General features: G+C 36.6%; 1 long non-coding RNA gene across 5 annotated transcripts in view; it reads right to left on the reverse strand.

The window, feature by feature from the left end:
* LOC116782885 overlaps window positions 1–13,108 on the reverse strand; it is a 40,132-nt gene extending 27,024 nt beyond the window's left edge. For 3 of the 5 annotated variants that reach the window (XR_004355396.1, XR_004355393.1, XR_004355392.1), the window contains exon 1: window positions 12,870–13,108. This is a non-coding gene — a long non-coding RNA (uncharacterized LOC116782885). Of the gene's footprint in view, window positions 1–8,752; window positions 8,893–12,869 lie in introns of all 5 variants that reach the window. The other 2 variants (XR_004355395.1, XR_004355394.1) reach the window with 1 other exon arrangement.
* Window positions 13,109–26,091: the final 12,983 nt, after the last annotated feature.

Below are 26,091 nucleotides of genomic sequence, written 5' to 3' on the forward strand. Positions count from 1 at the left end.
ACTCTTAAATCAGTAGTGAGAGACCTTATTGCAGCCTTTCAGTATTAAAGGGGCCTATAAGAAAGATGGAGACAGACTTCTTAACAGGGTCTGTTACCATAGGATAAGGGGTAATTGTTTTAAACTGAAATAGAGTAGATTTAGACTAGATATAAGGAAGAAATATTTTATGATGAGAGTGATGAAACACTGAAACAGGTTGCCCAGAGAAGTGGTGAATGCGCTATCCCTGGAAACTTTCAAGGTCAGGTGGGACGGGGCTCTGAGCAAACCTGATTGAGTTGAGGATGTCCCTGTTTACTGCAAGGAAGTTAGACTAGATGGCCTTTGAAAGTCCCTTCCAACCCAAACCATTCTACGATTTTGTGATTCTATGATACAGTATTCCCTCCCTTCCCTCCCTTCCCCTCACCCTCCTCTTCCCTCCCCTGACTTCCCCTAGTTTTCAGTGCTATATTTATTATTTCAACAGAACTATTAGTATAAATTCTTGCATAAGGCTCTCTCCCTTTTGTCCAAAATACTGTGAAGTAGTTTAAAAATCTGGCTTTAACTCAAATACAAAACGGGATTTGACTCCTACAAAGGATAAGAACTACAAAGGATGAACTATTTGACTTTTGAGTGAAGGTATTTAGCAACATATTATAGTATGTTGAAAAGAAGAATCAGAAAGCTAAAAGGTCTACTTCAAAAAACAATTACTTTCCTTACTATTTTAAAGTCAAAGGTAATACGATTTCTATGTATTAAAGTGTTTTCTTTTTAGTGAATGTATTCTTTTCTTAAAGAATTTTAAAAATTAGAAGATGAAAACAAACTTTTTTTTTTAATTAAAGTGACAGATTTTCACAAAAGAGTACACACCTCACAAAATGTATTCAAACAAAAGATGTTACATTGGAAAAAAATAATGGTAGCTCTCCCCATCTCTTTCAACAACACTTGAACATTATGTTTCCTCTTAGAAATGTCCATCTATAATTTTGTAGGGGCCATCTCTCATAATATGATGTGCCTTGCAAATAAGAATGACCCTCTGCACAAAAAGCTCACATTATGTATTGATGCCACATTAGGAGGCCCTATTGCAAACTGTCAGGAAAACTAATAAAATAGCTAATACAGTACACTTTCAGAAATATTGTCTTTGAGTACAAATGTTAAGGAATCTTCAGCTCAGTAAGGAAAGGAATTAGCCTTTTTTTTAAATCCTTTTCTGTTGCTAAAATAAGAAATTCAAGGAAGTAATAGTCTTATTAATGTAGATTAGAGGAGAAAAAAATATTTATGCTGGAGTAAACTACAACAGAGTTCTTTGCATTTAAAGTTAAATTCAACAAATTTAACTAGTTAAAAGTTCTATAACTTAAACAAATATTTTAAACTGTCAACAACTTTAATAACATTACAGAATAGCAAAAAGTCCCATACTTGTCATGCACTAAGTAACTTCATTTCTCACTGAAGGTAGAGGAGGTAATGACACATAAAATTTACAAATTCCACTTCTAATACAAAGGTAGCAGCATGAACCCCTAAAAAAGATTATTTTTATGCCTATAATCACAGAAATTTCATACAAGTTCTACATAATTTTGTTTTACAGTTTGAATGAGTGTTTGTATATCTTAATTTTAATTTGCTCATTTGGATCTAATTCTAGTTAAAAACCTGCTTTCTTTAATTCTGGATTAAAGCTTAACTCTGCAATAATCATTCTAAGTCAGTCAACAACATTAATTCTTGGACCAGATTCACTGATACTCCACAGCAAATTTGTAACGGTTCAGTGCAAAAAGTCATAAAGCTGATTCATTAAGTTCCTAAGGATTCCCTATAGAGCTACTGTAATGGTGTATGTTTTGGGTTTATGCCCAGAGAAGGTTCCCTCATAAAATGGGGTTAGTCAAAGATCTCTTGCTGCCAGAATAAGCCTAAAGGCTGTGAGTAAAAGCATAAATAGAAATAACCTTAAGGTAGGTGACATTATATTTATGGCTGGACTGAACTACAGCCAAATCTCACTTCTGAGAAAATGAGATAGACATCCAGTTACCCCTCAGGCTCAACAAAACAAGCTTAACAGATCTTGTCACGTAAGTACATATGATCATTTCAGTATTCTTTTAAATTATGTGGGAACTTAACAGAACTGAAATGGGCAAAACCTACTTGCCACAATGAATCCAAGGCCTAATTTTTAAAATCTTAGTAAGACATCCAAAATGCTTATAACTCTTAAAAGTGTAATAGCTGCTGCTGATATTTATCCTCAAAAATAAAAGATGAGTAAATTCATTCATTCATGTCTTAAAGAACAATATTAATATTTTCTTTGAAATGTAAATATAAGTGTAAAAAATATTATCACTTCTTCTGGCTTCACTGATTTAGATTTTCACTTAGTAGATTTCAAAGAGCTTTTTGCTTGCTCCCATTTCCTTCTATGTCCATCAATATTTCCATTAGCAGATTTGAGAATATTAGTCTGGTGGACTTTATTTTCTTTTATTCCAGTTCTTTAATTTTTGTAATGTTACTTTTTGTCTGAAATGTCCCAGTTCATACTGTCCAAAGTTTATTGAACTTTGACTATATTTTTAACATTTTCTTTTCCAGTTTAGGAATCATTCAACTACTGCTCCTAACATTTTATATATATACAAATAGACATTTACACAAGAATATAAACAGAGACATAAATATATACTTGTTTCTACAGATTTGAATTAAATTCTACTTTTCGTACATATGAGATGGAAGACTCACTCTATCTTCATTTCTGTGACATACCTAAGCTAAAACTTTAAATTCCATCTGTAATAATGGAGAAAGATAAACACTTCCACAAAATTACTGTTTAATTTAAGTTAAAATGTCAAGAAATAATAAATACGAGCAAAAAATCAGGTTCTACAAGGTTTTTCAGGTTTTTTTGATAAGTAGCCTCCCCTGCAAATTTATGCTTGTGATTAATTTCCCCAATTTACGAGGAATCTATTTATATGTGATAAGAATCTTCCCTTCTGAACTGGAACACTTTCTCTTGCTTCCTTAATAGAGCAGTTCATGCAAGCTCCTTCCTCTCAGTTGAGAGACTGTAAATTTCTTGTAACTGAATATTTTATTGTTTTGAAGTGTTATTTGCAATTGGTGACTGATGTTTCTTTTTATGTGTTTTTTTTTAATTTGTTTTTTTCTTCCAGATGTTAAACTGCGTTTTGATTCAGCTCTCACTGGCCTGTACTTTGAATGAAAAGTTCTAATTACTGTGAATTTTAAAAACCCTTCTAATGTGTCAGTTTCAAAGCCATGAAGCACAGAAAAAGTGTTATCATCTTGTTTCTTGTTCTTGTTCTTTTCTTTTTCAAAAGGGAAATTGTTTAGAAGAGGGAAAACTAGACTGTTCAAAGTAGCTTCAGATGGTGGCATAGTTGATATCAACATCCATGTGCAGGGAAGAGATATATTGCCAAGTCAGATGTTTTGTTCTAAGAATACTGATAAAATCTGCTGAAAATGTTGCAATATTATTGATAGTACTCTGGGGAACTGGAAAGTTCCACCAACTATGTAAACTGCTATAGGCACACAGAGATCATGCTACTAGATCAAACCATTGAATCAACAGCCCAACGGTAACAGATGGTAGGAAACCTGAAGCGGACTAAAGTCAAGTGACCAAACAGATAAATTTCAAAAATAAATTTATCCTTTAATACTGGATAGTTTATAGCTGTAACTTGTCCGCATTAACACAGCCAGTCTTGTTATTTCACCTGTTTAGCAAGAGATGAAGGTTGTCTGCTTGAGACAAAAATGCCCTGCCCCAGAGCAGCAAGGGGCTCTGGGTTCAGCCTCTTGCAGGACTACGAATAGGTAATTTTCCAGAATTATGGCATGAGATGGAAAGAAAGGAAACGATTTTCCTTTGGGATTAAATAATGATATATATTTTCCTCTGAAAAGGCACGTTGAATTATCCTGGATAAACTAGTATTCTGACCAACTTAGTCTACATATTCTTTTACTGTTTAGAAATATGGAACAAGATTGGATCTGCAGTGGCATAATTTTTCACATTGCTGTGACTACTTTGTGCTGTACCTTGTTATTATCATGTGCTTCATTAAGTTACATTAGTCATCTGTTTCTGAGCCAGTCTGTTCGGTTCTACTAAATAATTTCTCAATTTCTCCCTATAGAAATTGAATCAAAAAAATATGTTTTCATTACCTTGGAAAGAAATTTGATGTTTAATCAGAAATAGCTAACCTTGAATTTGGTAAGACTCTTTGATTATACAGAGGACAAACCTCTCCTTTGGTTCAAAAGTAAACTGGTCTCTACCTGACAGTGATGAAGACAGTGTCTTTCCCTCTTTATCCTCTCATAGTAGTGAGATACTATTATTAACGGTGAGATACTACTATTAACTGTTAGTTACAAGCGGTTTTACTCTGAAATAGATGGGAGTCAGAGGTCCCTTCTGCTTTTGGTAATGTTGTTTCATAATTATTCAACTGAGTATTTTGCAATTGCTGAGGAATACCTTTAGTGCCAGTAGCTCGGTGTGCAGGCCCAGTGTGAGCTGCAGGTTGAGCTCTGGGTGTCAGGAGCCTGAGACAAGAGGCCAGGAGCTGGCACCGACTCTTTGCAGAACAAAGAGACTTGTGGCACCAGCCAGGTGACTGAACACCCAAAGACACAGCAGGAGCCGAGGACTCAGCTAGAAGAAAACGGATTTTCATGCACACAGACTGTGAGGGTATAAAAGCACAGAAAGGCCCTTGTTCAAGGCCCCTCCTCAGAGGCATCAGCTCAAGCTGTTTCTGTGTCGCTGTGCCATGAATAAATTGCTTTACGGAACAAGACATCTGAGACTCTGTCATGGGAAACCTGGGGTGAAGCTGGTGAGGAAACCTGGTCTGGCTGTGTGAGTGTGGGGAGTGTAGGGAGTCAAGTGGGGCACCTGTTGGCTCACTGGAGCCGCCTGCTGCAAAGGGGCCTCGGTCTCAGCAGTAAAGGTCTCTGGTGGTGGGAGTGTGACTGCCAGAGTGGCTCCTGTATGGTCAAAGAAGTTTCCTTAACACAGCGTCATCTCAAATTACAGTGAACTTTTATGACCCACATCATTTGTGATCTACACACTTTCTTTGCTGGGAAATTTGTCAAGGAGAAAAGGATCTCCAACCTAAGACAATTAATCTGATAGAGTCAGTCTGTTCCTATCCTGTATAGGCGTCCTCAGACTCTCCTCATTGTTACTAAATATGTGAGCTGGTTTAGGATTATTCTTATTTTCGAATCATGCATAAATCTTAAGCCAATCTGCAGATCCTCTGCTCTCTGAGGTATAGTGCTTCCTGCTAGTCCTTCTGGTGTTTTTCATTCACATGGTCGTGGACTCACTACCATATTTCCCAGGGAACATTTATAGACTGATAGGCACCCTCTCAACAATTGTAATGATTTTTAGGGAAATTAAACTTTGAGTTGATCTTGCTTTATGGCACCATTTCAGCTTTCTTTGTTTTAATCAATCTTCCAAGAAAGGAGGTCACTGTTTTTAATTCGCAAAATAGCACTTTAGATACTCACCTCCGGTAGTTCAAAGAAAAGAAACAGGTATTTTGAAGACAGAGTCACTTTGACTAAAGGAACAATCCAAGTCTGCTGAATGTACCTCACTGGTAATTTCAGCAACTGGAAGCCTAGGCTGTCTTACAAATGTGAAACTAGCTAACATTTGTCATGCTATGTTTCGTTCTAGTTTAATTTGTTGTATTTCAGCATTACACATCACCGCAGATGATTTTGAGCTATAAAGTAATGTGCAATGATTTGAAATTATTTGGGAAGGGATTTTATAGTAAAAACTTGTTTCTTTCTGTCACACAATGTTACACAATATGAAAATGTGAAGTACATTAATGCTGAAAAACCAATATAGTATTTTCTGCAGCTCAGGCATTCAGTTAGAGCAGAGCCTTAGGCCACCTTCAAGGAATATTTGCCTCAGGCATTTCTCATGTTATTGTCTGCTGTTTGACAATGAGCGGTTCAATGCCTGAATGCCATGAAAAATTGTAAGTATTGTAATTACTTAAATTCTTTATATCCTTTCTTTTGCATTTGAAAAGCATTACTGAATTTATTCAACTGAAAGGAAAAGACTAGAGCAGATATTAACAAAACCAAAATATAAAGCCTGGTTTTTCACCTAAACTGTTTCTTGAACTAAACTCTCGACCAGTATTAGTGTTGAAAGCGTTAAAAATTTGTCTGCTTTAAAAATCATAGGAAGATATAATTAATGTTAAAACTGTTCCTTAACAGTGTTCAAACACACATGAAAATTTCCTGACATCTTTTCATCCTAAGAAAATGTTAATTAGAAAACATATATTTATATATATAAAGCTACTATAAAACAAGTTAGATCTAAATTTATATGACCTGTATATTTTGAATTAGATTTGAAAGTTCATTGCTACAAAATCAGTATTGCATATGATTTATGTGATATAGACTATTTTGATCTATTATTTTAAAAAGGAAAAGTAAAAGATTTTAAATTTGAAAAAGGAAGAATATCCTTTACATTTCCAGTCAACCTGAATGTAAATGGCTTGCTTTGCTGGATGCTATGATATGGTAAAGCTCCCTACTTTTCTATAGCTTTTCTAAATTAAGCCTAATTTCAAATACTGTGTACCATTTTGAATATAACTACAAAATTGTGGAATGAAGGTTTGAAAAAAATATATTAAAGGACAAGAGGGTTGATTTGCATATTGTGCTGTCAAAGGAACTCAAAATCTAAACGATTGTAAAGAAAACATTAATGTAAATGTATTTAACTAAAAGATTCATGTGTTAGGATAGTAAAAGAATATGTATTTTATTTAGGATTATTTAGCATCTTGGGTTTTAGGAAAATAAGAAAACAAAGAGGTGTTTGTTTGTTTCTAAATTGAGAGATAGTGAAAACATTAGCTAAGACAGAAAAATACAAACACACAGATTAGAAAGAATTGCTTATTACACTAGGGAGAAAAAGTCCTCAATGATATTGCATCTTTATTTGAAGCACTGGTATTCAATTTAAAGAGAAAATTTGGAGAAGATAAAGACTAAAAGAAAATAAGAGATGATGGTTTGGTGGAAACTTGACTATCTGCAGTCAGGCCTGCACCACATACCCAGTAATGTTCCTTATAAAACTAGCAATGAAAAATTCTTTAACATACACCATTGTGTTACCATTGTGCTACCAGATAAAATTCTCAGGTAAAAATACTGCCGTGGATCCTATGACTGTTACAAAGAGAATAATAGTGATAAATCAAAAGGAACCAAGAAATAAATTGCAAAATGGTCATGAATTTGTGCAGAGACATAATTGAGGGTAGGCAGGAAGGAGACATGAGTAGCCCAACATTTATAATTAATAACCTTATAGTAAATAAGGTTACTGATTAATACTTTTTCCATGATTCCATGAAAGTCTAATGTCAATTTTTGCTCTGATATGATATGAATATCATATCAGATGGAGAAGAGGCTCAGTTATTACATGGACACTGAATATATAGCGGAAGAAGAGAAACTTTCAGAAATGAAAGACACTTAGTATGACAAGATACATTTCTGGAAATATAGATATTGAAAAAAGAGACGGTGAAGAAATCTTTTATGACTGGTTCATGTCTTTGGAGATGGTAGAGACTCTGAAAGAAAACTGCAGCATGTATTTGGAGGATCTCTATACAGACTGTTCAAAATTCCAAGAGTGGGAATTAGGGAACAAACATGCAATATTATTAGGAAGATGAAATGAATGAATGATTAGATTATTACCCTACAAATGGCTAGGTATCTCTAGAAGTCTTGTAGGTGCTTTTAAAAATCCAATACCTCATACCTAATCAGTATTTCAAACATTAATCAGAGGGAGGACCTGTCACTGATTCGCTTTACGCAAAAAGGCTCATTACACAGGATGATTGTAATATCAGAACTACCACTGAGATGTACCAGACTAAAATCTGAAGTGTCTTGTCTGCTAGAGCAAGAAATCAAAGCCTGTGATTTCATGAAACTATATTATTAACTTTTTGTTCTAATTGCAAGTGGTTTTGTACTAGAAATATAAACATAATGGGGAAATATTTTGTTAGAAGTAGATTTCATAAAAATGTACTCCCTCTCACACAATTTAAACATTTTAAATAACATTAACATGTATTTTAAGATATTAAGTGTTTTCTATGAGGTCCACTTATTCTTTTGAAAAATTGGTAAAGGTGTATCTAGCCATTCTTGGCACAAGACCCACAGAAAACTCTGGTGGTTTTATTTTATATTTTATGTGTATTTTTTTCAGTGTCCTATACAATACAATATATAAGGATTCCTAGAAATACATAGGATTCCTCTCTCCTTGTCAAATACCACAACAGTAAATGAACAGCTAATTTTCTTCTTATCTTCTTTCAGCCCAACTTCAACTCTCTTTCACAATTATGTCTCATCTAAATTAAAACATAAGAGTTTAAATAAAAAGTTCTTTTCACTATAATCAGAATGCTCATGTATAGGGTGTGACTGGCATGGGATGGAATTAACTTTCTCCACAGCAATGCTTATAGTGCTGTGCTTTGTAGCCAGAATGGTATTGATATCACACATCTCTTTCGGTTATTCCTGTGCAGTGCTCATATAGTAACAAGATTGTCTCTCCTACCACTCCTCACTCCGGCTCCAAAGGCTCGTGGGCTGGTTGTGAGCAAGACCTTGGCAGGAGACTTATCCAGGATTGCTGATCCAAACTGATTAAAAGATTATTCCATGTCATACAATGGATGTTGTTTTCAGCAACAAAAGCTAAGAGAAAGGAGGAGGAGGGAGGTATTTGTTATTAAGGTGTTCATATTCAGAAGTAACTGATACAAGTGCTGAGGCCCTATTTCCCAGGAAGTGACTGGACATCACCTGGTCTTGGGAAGTAGAGAATAATTTTTTTTGTTTTTCTTTGCTTCCATGAGTGACCTTTGCTCTTCTTCACTAAACTGACTTTATTTTGATGCACAAGATTTTCGTTTTATTTTCTTCCCCGTCCTGCTCAGGAGGAGAGCCCTATAGTGGCTTCTTGGGCACCTAGTAACCATTCAAGGTCAGCCCATCACAGTCCTTGACCAAGATGGAGCAGTTGAAAATTTGAGACAAGGACAGTAATTGGGAGAGGTAACAGGCAAAACATGAATTGAACACTCCCAGAGAGCAGAATAGTTGTAGGGACTTTTTTTTTCTTTGTGATTATGATGAACAGACAAAGGGTGAAATGTGTGTAACTTGTCCATCTTTGTTGTTGTGATGATGTTATTTTGACTTCGGTGTAGGAAATTATTTTTACTAATCTTACATAATTTCCATGTCAAGGTTTTTGCTAGTGCAGACGTTATAAGAGGGGCTTTTGTGAGAAGACATCAGAAGCTTCCCCCACGTCAGATAACAAATTCCCTCTGGCTCCAAGACAGCCTTACTGCTGGCAAAAGATGAGCCCATCAATAATGTTGGTAATGCCTCTGTGATAACATATCTAGAAAGGGTAAAAAACAGGAGAAAGCAGTGGGAAAATTTGAGAGAAATGATCCTGCAGACACCAAGGTCAGGGAAGAAGAATAGAGAAGAGGTGCTACAGGAGCTGGAGCAGATATTGCCCTGCAGCCCATGGAGCAGACTATGACAAGGCAGGGTGTTCAGCTGTCATCCATGGAGGTCTGTGGTGGAGCAGATATCCCCTTCCAGCCCATGGAAGACCACATGCTGGAGCAGGTGCACGTGCCCAAAGGACACTATGACCCCATGGAAAAAACAAAGCAGGTGTCATTACAGGACTTGGGAACCCTTTGGGGATCCAATGTGTTCCTGAAGGACTCTACCACATTGAAAGTACCCATGCTAGAGCAGTTCATGAAGAACTGCAGCCCGTGGGAGGGACTCATGGTGCAGGAGTTCGTGGAAGACTGTCTCCCATGGGTTGGGATGTCACACTGGAGCAGGAAAAGAGTGTGAAGAGGAAGAAGGAGCAAAAAAAATGTGTGATGAACTGACCATGACCCCCATTCCCAGTTCCCCCTACACTGCTCAGGGAAGAGGGAGGAGGTAAATGAGTCAGGAGTGAAGTTGATACCGGGAAGAAGTGGGAAGGAGGGAATTTGGCTTTAGTTTTGTTCTTATTTTTCACTATCTAAAATAAAATCGTGCTAATGCTGTCTTAACTATTTTACCCCATATTTGCTTTATTTTTACATATATATTCTTGGATGAGCTATCATTAGACAAATGATGACTGTGCATATGCAAATACTGACAGCTCACGTTGTAAAGAAGAGTGAAGGTATAAGAATACATGAGAAACATACCTCACAGTTTGTGATTTCATATGCTGAACTGAATCTTCATCTGCTTTAAATCAGCTCATAAAAGGCTATGTGAAAATCTTTGAACTTCTCTGACTTAATACTCACATACACCTGTCTTAATCACACCAATGGTTCATGACAAACTGAAAGGCCAAACTGCATGACAAGTAAATCTATTTTTCACACTTATTTTGACATGCTAGCAATTATATTCTTATAACTTTAATAGATAGCCAAGAATTTTAAAAAAGAAAACCCAACATGTCCTCAGCTTTCTACAGAAAAAAGTAACAAGAATACATATATATTACAATAATGCATTTGAGCAGTTTTTTAAGAGGTAGACTATACAATTACTGTACTGTAAGAGTAAAAATGATGTGAAGGAATTAGAAACAACTCTCATGGTCATAGGGGACATTATTCACACGGAAATATTTTCAAGGCTATAACTACTGTGCAGAAACAGAGTCTAAATATTCAATTTGAACTGCTATTCTATCACTTCTGTCAAAAGACTAGGTATATTAGCCTGATGGCATACATTTTATGTAGCATCATTTCAAACGCTGCAACTGATCTAAAACATTTGGAAGTGGATATGAAAGTTCTTAAGCGATTGAGAACACACCAATTCTGGTAGATGTAGAGTTGTTTGCTGTTTATCATAGCACTGAGTGAATGTCACATAGAATTAACAGCGCTTACAATTTATGTTATCTGCAATGCAATATTTCTTCATTGTAGCCTGTAATTTTGTTGTGGTGGCTAATGCTGTTTTTCTTTTTGTTCAATAGTTGGGTAAGGCTCTATCAGTAAAAGAATATGGTAGCCTTGAAATGGAAAAAACCAGCAAACCTCCAAGTAAACAAATGAATAAAAAAAAATCTCAGGATAAGGTACTGGCTTTATGTTGGTTTATTCCCTCATTGACTTAATTTTCAATGGACTCACGGCACTTCAGACTGGAGAAGCATTACAATTGCTGCAGTCAAGTATAATGTCACATCCATATCAGTAGAATGACATAGATTTACAAAGGTAAGGATTCACTTTTGATCATATTTCTGTTGCTACAAGCTTAAAACAGCCATAGCTTAATACAAGCTCCTGCATTCCTTAGAAATACTTAAAGTCTCCTCATCATGGACTGCTCCTATCTGCTTTTTGTCAATCTATGAGAACGAAGAATCTCTGATAACGTGTTTCATCACCATGCAAAATGAAATTTGCTATTTCTGTTTCCCAATGTGAACCTAAGAGCTGTCAAACTGTATTCCTATCCTTGCTTCTTTTATCTATTTATTTGCACTGGGACAGACCAAAACAGTTACAGAGAGCATAGGAGGGAAAAGCTAGGAGAGAAGGAATCACAAATGGAGTTAATATTTGAAAAATTAATTATCTTTTCTTAAGAGATGTGCAAACTGAATTAAAAACCAAAGATATATATTTCATCATTAAAATTTTACTTTTAGAATTAAAATCAGAATTCACATTTTCCTTCCTGCTCCTGACCATTTTCCTGTTCAGCTTCTGAACAGGAGTCATAAAATCATGGAATATTCTGACTTGAAAGGGACCCACCAGGTACATTAAGTCCAGTTGCTGACCCTGCACAGGACACTCCAAGAATCACACTAAGTGTCTGTGTCTGAGAGCATTGTCCAAATGCTGCTGTGACCAATTCCCTGGGGAGCCTGTTCCAGTGTCCAAACACACTCTGGCTGTAAAACCTTTTCCTGATATCCAACCTAAACCTCCTCCAACTCAGCTTCATGCTATTTCCTTGAGACCTGTCACTTGTTATGAGGCTGCAGAGATCAGTATCTTCCCCTCTGCTTCCCTTCAAGAGGATGTTGAAGACCACCATGAGGTCTCCTCTCAGTCTCCTCTTCTCCAGACTGAACAAACCAAGTGACCTCAGCTGCTCCTCATACAGCTTCCCCTCCAGACCCTTCACCATCCTCATGGCCCTCCTTTGAATGGTCTCTAATAGCTTAATGTCTTTTCTATATTGTGGTACCCAAAACTGCACACAATACTTGAAGTGAGGCCGCACCAGAGCAGAGCGGAGTGGGACAATCACCTCCTTTGACCGGCTGACAACGCTGTGCTTAATGCACCCCATTATCTAGGCTTTTGAAAGCAGAGAGGAAACTAAGGTAGGAAAAAATACAACTGATGTAAAAGACCTTTGCCTCTTCCCCCTGCTTTCTCTACAGACCGATTCAGAAGTGGAGTAGGGAAGGAGGCAGAGAGCAGTCATATTTGAATTTTTACCTGTGAAGAGAGATGTTACAGATTGTACAAAAGGTAAGAGAAGTAGCAAAAAAGGGGATATCTAAAATAGAACTTAGATGAAAATACATCATAAATGTGCTTCAATATATCTTGCTTTCTCTGCTTCTATGAAAATAAATATCTCAGACTTACCATGGAATCTTCCCCCTCCTGCCCTGCACTTCTGACATGTACAGGCTACCATTAACAACAGAGTATTAAAAGAAAAGCTGTGAGAAGTGTTGGTGAAAAAAAAAAAAGAGTTGTTGAGGGAGGCATAGGAAGCAATGACACTACAATGTGAAACAGGAGCTGGTAGTGATTCCAGGCTGAAAGAATTCACTGTCACCACTAACTGATTCAATCTCCATCTTCCTTCTGACTTTCAAGATGCAGCAGCCTTAAGAAACTACAGGAATTTGTAAGGACTGCGTTTGTGAAGTCATAGTGTGAGGTGAAGACTGGTGGAGTTGGAACAGGGACTTGGAAAGGAAAGGAATGATACGGAGGGAATAAGTTCTAGGCATCAAAACAACATGCTCTGTCACTACTTAGAATATGGCATTGTATTCAGATGGGAAAGAAACAAGGAAAACTATAGAGACAAAGCGTAACAGTTTCTAGACAGGCTATGACTAAGTTCCTGTCTTTGTAACAATAATTTTAAACCCTTACTAATATGTCATAATAATTTCTTTTTTAGGATACTTTGATTTCAAAATTAAAAAGTATCATTTCTCCCCCCCCCAAAAAAAAAAAAAGATACTTTAATAGGAAACTAAGAATGAATATGTTCCAAACATGTATACTTGAAAAAGAGTTATTGCAGGAATCATTGAAGGTACTGGTTGCTCAAGCTACTAGTTGCCCCATTGTGTCCTCCACGGCTAAAATAAGACTTCACTTGCAGTTGCAGGCCCATGAGTTTCAGAGTTAACAATGAGCTTAGGAGAGAGGGGAGAGGAAGATGTGGGAATATGGACAGTCAAATCATAATTCTGCCCTATCATGAATCCTAGCAATGCTATTCTGTAATGAACAATAAATACCACACCTGAATCCAGACTGGATGCAGATTTTTTTGCCTGTCAGGAAATAAAAAGGTGCTGAGCCAAAACACAGTCTAGAGAAACAGAAAACCTTTTTCTAGGTGGACAAACTGTGTGTCCAGAATACTCAAATTAAAGATAAGTTTTACATTTAAAATAAGTAGTCTGTGACTACAATGAAAGTCTAGGAAAGTTACAAAAGAATTTGAAAACAGTGACTTGTGCCAAATGTGTTTAAGGATAAATGAGTATTTTATAATTTTTTTAAGTGGAACATTTCAATGTCAGTATGTTCCCTTTTGAAATGGAATAGAACATTTTGATGGCTCAATTTAAAATTATTTTCTTCTCTGAAATGTACTTCACTTTATACAAAAGAGCAGAATTAAACGTAATTGATCATCTTTTACCTAAATGAAATCTTTTTTATTGACAATAATTATTTTACATACACTGTGAAAATCCAATAAAATTTGAGGGTTTTTTATAATATACAAAGAAAAAAAATTGAACCCACAGAGTTTTATAAAAACGGGAAAGCTGTTTTCTGTTTGTTTCAAATTTATAAAAAATACTGTCATAATAACCCAGAGCAACTCTTTACAGCTCTTACTCTCTACAACATTCAAGAAACACCATGGAGCCTAGTTAGTTCTTCAAGCCTTTGATCACAGAGTAAGTAACACCAGTTTCCAAGAGCTACCCAGAAAAATAAAAACACTAAAACAAAAACACATCCTCAGGGAGCAAGTGTGCTGGCACAAAATTTATCCTGGGGCAATCAACTGCATAAATGTAGCTAAACATGTACCATCTGTGAAGGAGTTTGTCCAGTGGAATCAGCAGCATTTCTCTTACAAAACACACAATTGCTTCAGGATGTGATTGTAGGCAGGTAAATTCAGGATAAATGAAGCAGTTGCCAGCCTGCTATCTTGAAATGTCTGAAATGGTGACTACATTTTGTGTGGGAGGGTTTACTACAGAAACCATAACACAAAGAAGCTTCTCGATGCTTATTCCAGTGTTCAAGTGACTTGTTTACTCCCGAACAGATGGTCGTGCAACCACAGTGCACATCAGCTGACACCTTTATTGCCCTAATAAGTAACAGGAAGAATCACCAACTGGTTTCTATCTTGTTAACACAGTGGGATGTGCAGGCTACAGTAAACGCTGCTAAGTGTCAAAGATATCAAACTAGATGGATCCACCAGGATTGCAGCAAACTAATCTTTCTGGTTGTGTTGTCAGCGCCCTGGACTCCTTTGCATCGGTACTGGATAAAAAAGGACTGTGTTTATCTCCTTACAGGTCTACTGATCTGCAGAATTTTTTATATTTACATCTCTTAAAAGTAGCCTTGATTTTATTTTTCCTGATTTTTCTTTGCTTTTACGGGGTTATATAGTATAAATGGCTGAACTGGGGACCACAAAAGTTGTGGGAAAGAGTACTCACTGCTTGACTAGGATCTGTTCTTCGAATTACACCAAAATCAAGGATGGTTAGGTTTGTGGCATAGGTATGCATGTAGCTCTTTTGGGAGATGGCAGACCCTGGGGAGAGGGGTATGATAGTATTTTGTCACAGTGTGGGAGCCCACCATGGGGTCCCAGGGTGTAGCCAGATGGGGACATGGAGAAAGGTGCACCCTCAGAGCCATGAGCAGGCTGAGGGATCTGCACCTGCTGCAGATACCCCAGTCCTCCTGGTTTGCAGAAGAAGGAAGGTTGAGGTTCATTTTAGAGCCCTTTACACTCTGCCATCAATGAGGATTTTCTGTATGAGATAATCAGGCTTCTATATTATTAAAACATTTACTAGACTAGCAGTGGATTCATAACTCCATCTATAAGGTGTGTTCTTTGGATCCAGAACAAGATTTGGGACATCATGTTTGACTTTCGGGAATGTATCAAATGTTACACTGTTTAGAAACAGCCTATAGCTGCTGAAATACCTGTGTGGGCATGTTTAGTCCCCATTTTCACTTATTTAACTTAACAAAATAACTTCTATTGGTTTGCACTACCTGTTTCTGCAAAGGTAGCCCTTGTCCAGCAGCAATGGCTGAAGCACAGCAGCCTCCCAAAACTAATAAAATGTATTTGGCTTATTACATGATCTTATCCTCTTAAATGTACAAAGGTAAAAGGTTTTAGTAGAAGAAAATGAAAGCAAATTTCTCCATTTAGTCTCTACAAAAGATGTGACCAGGACTACATATACACTGTTTGCATCGTGATTGCCTTCTCTCTAAAGGTATCCAGCAATCTATGTGACCCTTTTCACATACTGCTTTTCTAGCATTTTTCCTTGTAGAAATGAGGCAGCAAATATAAAACAGTATGTAATTTCTGGCAATGTCTATGTCTGAAACTGTCTAAATATCTATTTGTATGATTATTTAATGTAATTGTTTTAAGTCCACTTAAAGGTAATTGAGTCAGACTAATGCCATATGCTGTAGTTTTCCGCTCAGCTAAAAAGCAGGTACAGCACAGCCTGTGGTGGTGTTTGCTTTCTACTGTCACCTTGCCAGTATCTCATCTCTGAAGGTGCATTATTGAAGATATCTTTTCTCTGACACTGTCAAAATACAGGGGTTTTTTTTCCTTTTTACTGTTATTAAAGCAGCAATAAAAACATAAGGAAAACAAATTATGGCAACTGTGAAAGTAAGATTTCCCTCACAGGTGAAATCTGCCTCAGAGGAATTCCAAGCACTGAAACCATGTTAAAATTACTGTGTGCATCAAGGGGGAATATTTAGTTCTTTTAAGAATAAAACTCTATTCCAGAAGCAGAGATTTATAGGCATGTCCAATTTTACGTGTTATATATCTTATAAATGAGGAACATCAGCATTGTCACCAGCAGTGACAAGGCAGTAGATAAAAAGTTCTTCTAAAAAGATAAGTATTTATTGAATCCGTTAAAACATGAACTGCAAACAAAAGTACTGTTGTGATGTCTAACAGTGTTCCAACCCATCATTAGGCAGCATGATGTTTGGTATAAATTCTCACTGGGCTGAACAAAGATAACAGACATGTCATAGAACTCTTCTGCTTTTATTGTGCAGTCACCTTAATTCTGGCAATAAGTGTACTATTTAGTCTCAAATGTGGTAGCTAAAAAGCCCTCAATTTTTACAGTACACTTCAATAAGCTCTCAACTCCAACAAGAAACTTCTCAAAGGTGCTGGTGGCTCACAAGCCACAACACACTTCCATGAGCTCCGCAGTCCCATAACCAACTTCAGTACAGAGTACGGGGTAGAATATGATAGCCATGTTTGCCCAGGCAAAGCAAGGGAGGAGAGAAATAAGGTGGAAAAAAGAGAAGGAGAACAAAGAAGATCACCAGTCCTTAGATCCCACGTTGGTCCTGTTGTTGGGATGATCCAGAGCTGGGGTAGTAGGTTCCTTCCAATTCACCATATTCAGTGATTCTGTGATAGGGAGACAAAGTAAGGAAAGAGAGGAAAAAGACTGAGGGAGCCCAATCTGCTTCCTTCTACAGTTAATCTGGTGCACACCTCTTAGATAAACTAGATTTTTCACACTGTGTTGTTCACAAAAGCACAGCTAACCCTTTGAGCCCTCCTCCAGGAAGGAAGTCAAGGTGGTGGGAGAGAAGGAGATGGACACAGGACTGAGCATGAGTCTCAAGATGGAGCAGGAAGATGGCTTAGAGCAGAGCTGCCCCACCTCCATGGGACCCTCTCCTTTAATCATACCTTTCTTGTCACAACTATCAGAATGTGTTAGACAAAACATACTCATGCCTGGTCCTCCACAAACATGCTTCACTTTATGCACCAGCTTAGGGATGCTGATCTCATGCTGACATTTTCCTGAACTTAGATGGCACTGTTTGAGGGAAGTGACTCTAGGAAGCTTCTTACTCAAAAGATAGAGCATTCTAAAATTTAATAACAGCAGTGATATTTTCCGTCTAATTAATATTGCTGAAATAAATCAGAAATGGTATTGGCAGATTTCAGTTTCAATATATAGTACTATATCCTCATGACTGATCCTTAAAAAGCAAAATTTTGTACTTCTATTCATCTATTTGTTTTTACTGAAGCACATCCCACATTTACAAGTTGCAAACCTCAATGTTTTTATTCCTTCTGCTGTTAGTATAGACACACTTCTGGGGCTTGCTGACATCAGTACTTGATTTTCCATAAAACCACACAGGGTCTTTAATTTTGCAATATTACTCAAATGAGAGAATCTCTTCCAGAAGCCCCATTAAACCTATATGCATTGATATCCTTCTGCATGTATTTCTATATAGGCATACCTTCAGAATGTGCCTTGTTTTCTTTTCATTAATACAATTTATTGGAAGGATGTCAATTTTAGACAAAGACGATACACTGATGTATGTATACAAAGTATATTTTTGTAATTAGTCCTGTCAGAGTAACTTGCCCACTGTTATGAAATATGCTGTCTTTGCAGAATACTTGCACAGGACTGGCAGATTGGACACAGTTTCTATAGGAGATGTGTCTTATGGAGGGTGAATTTTAGGGCATCTCAGATGAGCCTGGAAGCTCTGTTTAGATGACTGCATAAGGTCCCTAGGTGGCTCATAAACAACATTGCTGTCTAGGACTCGCTGATCATATTATCTGGAATTCCATTTCACAAATTATTTTCTAAACACCAGTAAGTCACTAAAAGTCAACAGAAATATATCCAAGTGTCAAGTAATATTCAAGCCTCTAAAGATTTTCACAAGATTGGAAGATACTGTGTGGGCACTACGAGTTGTCTGAACAAGAGAGAGAACAAGCATAATAAAGACCAGTCTCTTCTTTCTACCAGTTGGCAGTTTGATAAATCTCTAATTTGGAGCTGGTGTTAGAAGTCAGGTGAAACATTTGAGGTGGGAAAGGTAATGCATCATATAAATAAAACTAAAACTCTCAGCATCTGACAAAAAAATGCATGCAGTGCAACACTTTCCAGTCACAACTTTCAGTTGTAGATTCTGTTAGTAGAGAAATGTCTAAAGACTTTTAGCCTTTCACCTTGCCACAGAAAATAAAAATGGCTTAATTAATGATAGAAAACACTGGTATCTGAAATCATAACTTTCTCTCAAGAAAGCAGTATTTTTAATGCAAAAGAAAGGCAGAGAGCAGCTGTAGGGTTGTTTAGCATTCCAAACTGACTTGCCCACTTCAAAATGTCTGTTCTAAGTGAATATTTAGTAGCGCAGCTGGCATTGTTACTGATTGAAGAACTCCACTTATCACATTGAGCATCTTACTTTCCTGGAATAATATCTCTCAGCTTCCTCCTCAATTTATCCCCCATTCAAGCTCAAATTTCTTCTTTTTTTTTTTTTTTTTTCCTTTTTTTTTCTCTTTTTGCTTTTTTCTTTTGTTTTCCTTCCCTCCCTTGCCCCCCCACCTCCCATTGTCTTCCCCCCTCTAATTTTCTTCTCCCTCTACTTTAACTTCTCCCTCTCTGACTTCTCCCTCTTCTCTTTCCTCTTCCTTTCATTTGATTTTTAACAGCTCTGAATATTTACTTTCCAAATAACAAAAAGAAAAAAAAAATGGAAAACAGACTTAATTAAATTATAACCATTAATGTATAGAAAACTTTTTAATAAGAGAAACCATGTGCAATGTGCAATGTTTTAGGGACTCAAATGTAATTATTTCTCTGCAAACAGAACCTCATTGTTACAACAAAATCTGAAGCAGTAGCTACTGTAGACAGAGACTTCACCAAAATGTGATAGTTTTTATGCATTTGAAAGTAAGGTATTTTGCTTAGCCTTGAGGTAATAATGGTGATGGAAACAGGTAGATAGGTTATATAAATCTAGAAGAGGCAGCAGAGTCTGGATTCTTAGAATATTAAATAACTTTCTCCAAAAGGTTACTTTCCAGTAGGCATAAGGGAAAAATATTTGTCAAATCTGTATCAGAATAGGGCTTTTTCATGCTTAGTTAGTAGTGCATCATACCCTACTTGTTCTGCTGTGTTTACATTCTTAACTGTTTCAGAATGCTGCTCTCCCTTTATCACAAATCATATTGGAAATATTATTTGTATTTACATTGAGTCGTAAAAATAAGCAGCTAAATAAAACCATCAGAGACAGCCCTATCAGCAGATACGTGTTCTGTATAGGTAAAATATGCATGCAGTACAGCAACCTGCAATTTAATCTTTTAATTTCAGATGGAAGTTATCTCAATTCAGAGTTTTTATAGATGACTATTTCCTGTTAACTTCAGTGTGAAAATAATAAAAGTACCAAAATGCAGCATGTTGCTAAGCTCTAAATGTTGCTTAAGTTTCACAGACAAGTTAAAGAAAAAGTTTTTGTTAAGTATTTGGCAACTCAAACAAAATACATCCTTTTTTGCATGATAATATACTGCTTGAGTACAGTGCATTTTACTTCAATATTATTATTTCATAAATTGTAATAATATACTAAACAGGTGAATATAGAAAATGTTACAGTTTTAATATTAAATGTATCCAAAAATCATTTACAAAATTTATTTAAGATATTGTAATTAAATTATAAACAGGTAAACATTACTACTGCGAATGAGAAGTAGTAAAAGCATTCTCTTCCCAAGAGAAAAAAGAAAAAACACGTCTAAGCCTTCACCTATATTTCAGATGTGACTGTTAAAAAAACCAGATTCTTCACAAGGGACTTGAGGTACTCGCTGTGGCCAGCTTCTGTATGGAATTTTGTTCTGTATAATAACATGGTTACAGGTACAATAGGCCTTTGATTTTAGAAGCGTTCCAAGGAGCTACCTTTCAAATACTCTTAATTATTATTAAAACCTTCTCAACCTTAATGTAGAAAAGATACATTTATTGACAATCTACCCATCCCCTCAGATAATTGTTTTCTTTTGTAAAGTGGAATCGTGGGATGTAAAAAACTAAAATCAATTGCTATTTTGATATAATTATTTTAAGTAGATCCTTCTTTTCCAAACCCTGCTGGTTGCTCTTTTAGTTTCTACAGGAACAATTTCATTTTAGTAGTAGATGTTTATTTAGTGCAAACACTGAACTTGAAGAGTGGTTAGAATCTACCGATTAATCATAAACGAAATACAAAGAAAAATCAATGTGTGCAGCCTTTATGGATACCTTTTCTGTTTATTTACTCTGTTGGGTGCTTAGTTTTGAAGGTGAGGAGGTGTGTCTTTTCTGGATCCATTTTATGAATCATCTTCATAGGAGAATTAATTTTAGTACTGTGGTGTGGAAAATAGGATTTCCTTTCAGACAAGAGAGAATTGATTAGAACTTTTCTCTAAACTACACAGTTATGTGTTTTTGATTACAGAATTCTAATCTAAAATCCGTTAGTTACGTGAGTAGATCTGTGCTTTAATTGACATAACAATACCGAATGCTGTACTTTCTCAGAGGCAGAAGATTCTGTCGACAAAAGTGTATTTTGCTTCAGGGTAAGACTGGAACACAAACAATTTAAACTGCTTATTTTCTTGTATTGCTGTTTTCTTTTCTTCTGTTTTGTTTTTCATTTTGACCAGGTTTATCTGTGCACTTACTGTAGTGACATTGAAAAAACAACAGTGTAACAAAAGAATTATTTTTTTTTTTGTACATATGTAAGAAGAATTTCCATTGCACTTTGCAAAGTTATATAGGAGTTTGAAACTAGAAAGCAGAATAATAAAATACAGGAATCAAAGTTTTCAGTAGCTAATGAACACTCTTCTCAGTAATTTCAGCACCGGGGCAGTACTCCTGCCACCCATAGACCCCTTGGGGAGAAAATATCACTACTTGTTCTCTTGGGTGCTCAGCATTCACAGGCTGTGACTTACCCTGGGAATGGTAGTTGTCTCATATAAACAGCCCAGACGTGATCCTGGCTCAGGATGCTCAGCAAAGACAATTCTGAGGATGTTCAGTAAACAGAAATGGTTGTGGTGCAGGGAGGTACTGGGGTGGGAGGGTGGTTCCAGAGGACACTGTGACATTGAAGAGGCCTAGGAGAACCACTGTGCCTAGGAGAACCACTACTTTGTCCGTGAGCTCAGGCAGCGCAGCAACAGGGAAGTGCTGAGAGCTTCTGGAGCAGGTTTTAGTGTGTATGGTAGATGACAAAGCTTCCTTGGGGACACAAATTCAGGCTAACTTGAAGTATGCTGCAGCACACCTGCCCACAGCAGCAGTGTGCAGCATGGGGAGGGAGGGAATATAACTCTCAACCCACCAGTGCACACCAGTGACACTGAAATACCTGCTGCTCCAGCAACTGGAAGTCTTGACTGTTTAATCCCTTGTGGGGTCAAAAATGAAGTCTTAGCAGCATTTCTTTCTCTCAGAACATTTCCTTCACTCCAGAGTAAGACAGCCGGGAGGAGCTGTGTACGTAGACGGAATGGTATAAATTCAGCCCACATTCTTCTTGGGGCCAGGGTGTAATTCTGACCGGCTCATCCATCTTGTTTTATTTGTTTTGTTTTCTTCTCCAGCTTCTCTGTGATGACAGTTCAATTCCACCAGGAATATCAAGGGACACACAGTGTCATTGCAGCAACATGACTCACAGAAGCCCAACTATATTTTGGCTTGCTGCCTGTCCTCACCTAGTGTTTGAGAATCTCTCAGCCACATATCTCCCCGGCATATCTTTGTCCTGCTACACACCATTAGTCCCAGCTCTGAACAAGTAGAGAACCCAAGGAGGATGGCTGGGATACAAGAGCCCTCCAGCCCTGTGTTACTTATGGGCGGCAGGGTCTGGAGATACATAAGTGAGAATTCATGCTCCTGCATGTTGGCATGGATGAGGAGGACCCTGTGAGACCCGGGCTGAGGGCAGGCCAACAGGCAGAGTAACAGTGTTAGGGTAGTGTGCAGGCTTTGCTGACAGGGTCCTTGTGGAGGGCTCTGCAGTGTGGGGTTTGAAAGGAGGAAAAAAAGGCCAAGAAAGAGATATCCTTTCCTGGAAAATGCCCAGAGATGCTGTTGATATTCCATCCCTGGAAGTGTTCAGGGCCAGGTTGGATGGGCTTTGAGCAACCTAGTCTGGTTGAAATGTCCCTGCCCATGGTAGAGGGGTTGGAACTGTATGATCTTTAAGGTCCCTTTCAACTCAAACCACAATTCTATGATTCTAAGTGGTAATAAACTAGCCTGTACTGAAATTCTGCCTCCTGTGGGTAGATTGCTGTAGGTATTGATGATAACTCAAATAGATCTACATAAGTTTATATCTGAGGTCAGGTACTACTAAAATATAGTAATAAGCAACCTGGTTGCATTCAGATCCTGTGACTAGTGGTTCCCCACTGACTAGAACATTCTAAAATTGTGAGCTACAGACCTTCAATATATAGCAAAATTCACTGTTATGCTGTGACTTACTTTTCCAGACTAATTTCTTTCATGATAGAATTTATCTTTAGGAAAAAAAAATCCATGAGCAAATGGAAGTTTTCTGATAAAATGAGAGGTTAAAAATAATTTGTCCTATGTCACAGTGAAAACTGGAGGAAACTATAAAACTCAAGAGATTTTATAATTTTAAATATGAATGTATGTTTTAAAGATACAGTTGCTATGTATCTGTAGAAGAAAGCAATAAGTCACAGTTTTACTCATTTAAAAGACATGTAAAATTTTTTAAAAGGAAGAAAATATAAGTTTGTTGTTCTCTACTAATTGTCAGGACAAAAGTCAGTTTCTACTAATTACTGGAATCTGATAAGACTTTTTTAGGCCTAGTTCGGCAATAGGTGACTGTAAAAGAGAGCCAACTAAGATAAGTGGGCTGTAAATGGAAAAGATAGGCACCTCCAGAAGGCAATTACAACATGCTATAACTGACCTCTAAATTTGATCAGATGACTCATTCCTATAGGTGATCGCTTTGATCATAAATAAAAGCATGGATGAAACTAAATCCCTAAATCCCTAAATCCCTAACGGGTTTAGGGATTTAGGTACCTAACTATGAGACATTTCAATTCAGAAAAAATAACCATGTCTTTAGACTGATATGTGAAGTTTAAACCGTTAGAAAAGAAAAATACGTATAATCTTAAATCAGACAGTTAGCTATTAAAATGCTTTTGTTTATATGGCACTTGAAGTAGGTTGATTTTTAAGAAATTTTTACCTGCTTACTTTCTACTCAAAATTTAAAGTATGTCATCTAATTCTCCTACTGAGGAAAAAAAAATCTTATTCTGAGCAAAAAATAATTATAGACTTCACACATATACAGAAATTCAGACATTAAGATATATATCTTGATTTCCAATCCTGTTTGGTTCTTTAGAGCTCAATAGCCAGTGGAGGAATGATTTTTCTTTGCACAAAAAAATTCCAATCTTTAGATCTTCCTTGTACAGATGAGCACTATAAACAATCAGTAGAGACTATTCTCTGATCAAAATACTAAATTGGCACAGAGATACCATAGTTCTTGCATTTCTCTCCACATACTCTTAAACCTTAGAGATAATGGAAAAATATTGAAGAAAAATTATTTTAAAATATCATATTTTTAGATACCAGATTGATCTCTTCAGCTGCATGAGCAGAATAACATTAATAAGATCTTTTAGTTTTAAGTTAAATTAGGAATCTGCAACCTCTGTGATTCTGATCAGATACCTAGATTTGGAAACCATAATACCTACATATCATTCATCTTTGTCACCAGCCTTTACCTTCCTGTAATTGTGAACTAAATAGAATTAATCAGAAAAATCAGAAAGAAAATTCATACTGGGCCAACATTAGTATGCTGTGTTTTATTCTGTTTATTGAAATACTGTCATCTTCTTTATGGTATTCTTCTGACATTTGTGAATCAGTGCTTACCACTAATACAAGCAAAACTACTAAAATACAATGTCTTTGATTTCAAAGCATTCATATGTAAAACTTCTCATTGTCCAGATGTTAATCAGTTTTTAACCTTATTGGTATTTTACTCTATTCCAAATCAAGATTATCCATTCCATTTAAACATTTATCTAGATCTTTGTTTCCTTAGCATTCTGTTCACTCGAGTGCTTGTTGCTGGGTGAGGGGTGTGTTGTTTAGTTTGGTTTTATTTGCTTCCATTTCATGCTTTTTACTTTGTCGGTTTTATTTTAGGTGAAGAAAAAGCAAAAATAATAGAAGGATAATGTTTTTCAATAATGTCTGTAGCCTCTTGCTAGAACACTACAAAAGCCATTATTGAAACAATTCTGATTTCATTGTATTTTAACATATGTTTTTCCTTATTTTTTTTTTTTATGTTGCTGAGAATACTGGTATGAATGTTTCTTTCTGGTTATTTCTCAGACTTTATTTTTTTTTCTTTTAAGTTAATTGGCTACTAAAAGTTATTATTAACCTTTCTATTGTTAAGGTTCAATTCCTGACGCACAACCAAGTTCTCTCATTAAAGCAACCAAGTGGACAGGAATCAGTGTCCTAATTTTGGCTGTGATAGAGTTAATTTTCTTTTTAGTAACTGGTACAGTGTTGTGTTTTGGATTTAGGATGAGAATAATGTTGGTAACACACTGATGTTTCAGTTGTTGCTGAACAGTGGTCGAGGACTCATCAGCTTTTCATAGCACCCTGACAGTGAGGAATATGGGAAGCATGAGAAGTTGGGAGGACAGCTCACCCAAACCGACCAAAGGGATATGCCATACCATATGCTTAGCATATCAACTGTGAAAAAAGTTAGCTGGGCATTGGTCTGTTGGTGCTGATCGATTGCATTGTGCATCACTTGTTCTGTATGTTCTAATTCTATTACTATTGTTATTAGTAGTAATACTAGTGTTATTAGTGTTATTAGTATTATTTTTTCCCTTCTTTTTATGTCCTATTAAACTGCTTTTATGTCAACCCATGTTTTTTACTTTTTTTTTGTCATTCTTTCCCCTATTCCACTGTGAGTGGGGGATGAGGGAGCGCCTGTGTGCTTTGTTGCCTGCTTGGTTAAACCACAACAATCAAAGGAGGGTTAAGCAATGGGGAAAGGTAGCTAGGAAATGAGTTGAAGCCTCACAGCTCTACTGTCTGGCATTTCAGGTATTCTCTCAGATGCATGACAGAATTGAATTTGTGTGTCTGTACTTCTTCTTTGCACTGTGTTTGAAGGAAACCTTGCAGGACTATGAGGAGGAATTCTCATAAAAGCAATATTAATATATAGAGTTTCAGATGAACAGACCTAATTTCAGAGGTTATATTCTCTTCTCCTGAACAATTTATTAGACAGTATTAATGTCCTGATGATCGAACAGTGTTCTTTT

Source organism: Chiroxiphia lanceolata, chromosome 2 (genome assembly GCF_009829145.1).
Source record: "Chiroxiphia lanceolata isolate bChiLan1 chromosome 2, bChiLan1.pri, whole genome shotgun sequence".
NCBI lineage: Eukaryota > Metazoa > Chordata > Aves > Passeriformes > Pipridae > Chiroxiphia > Chiroxiphia lanceolata.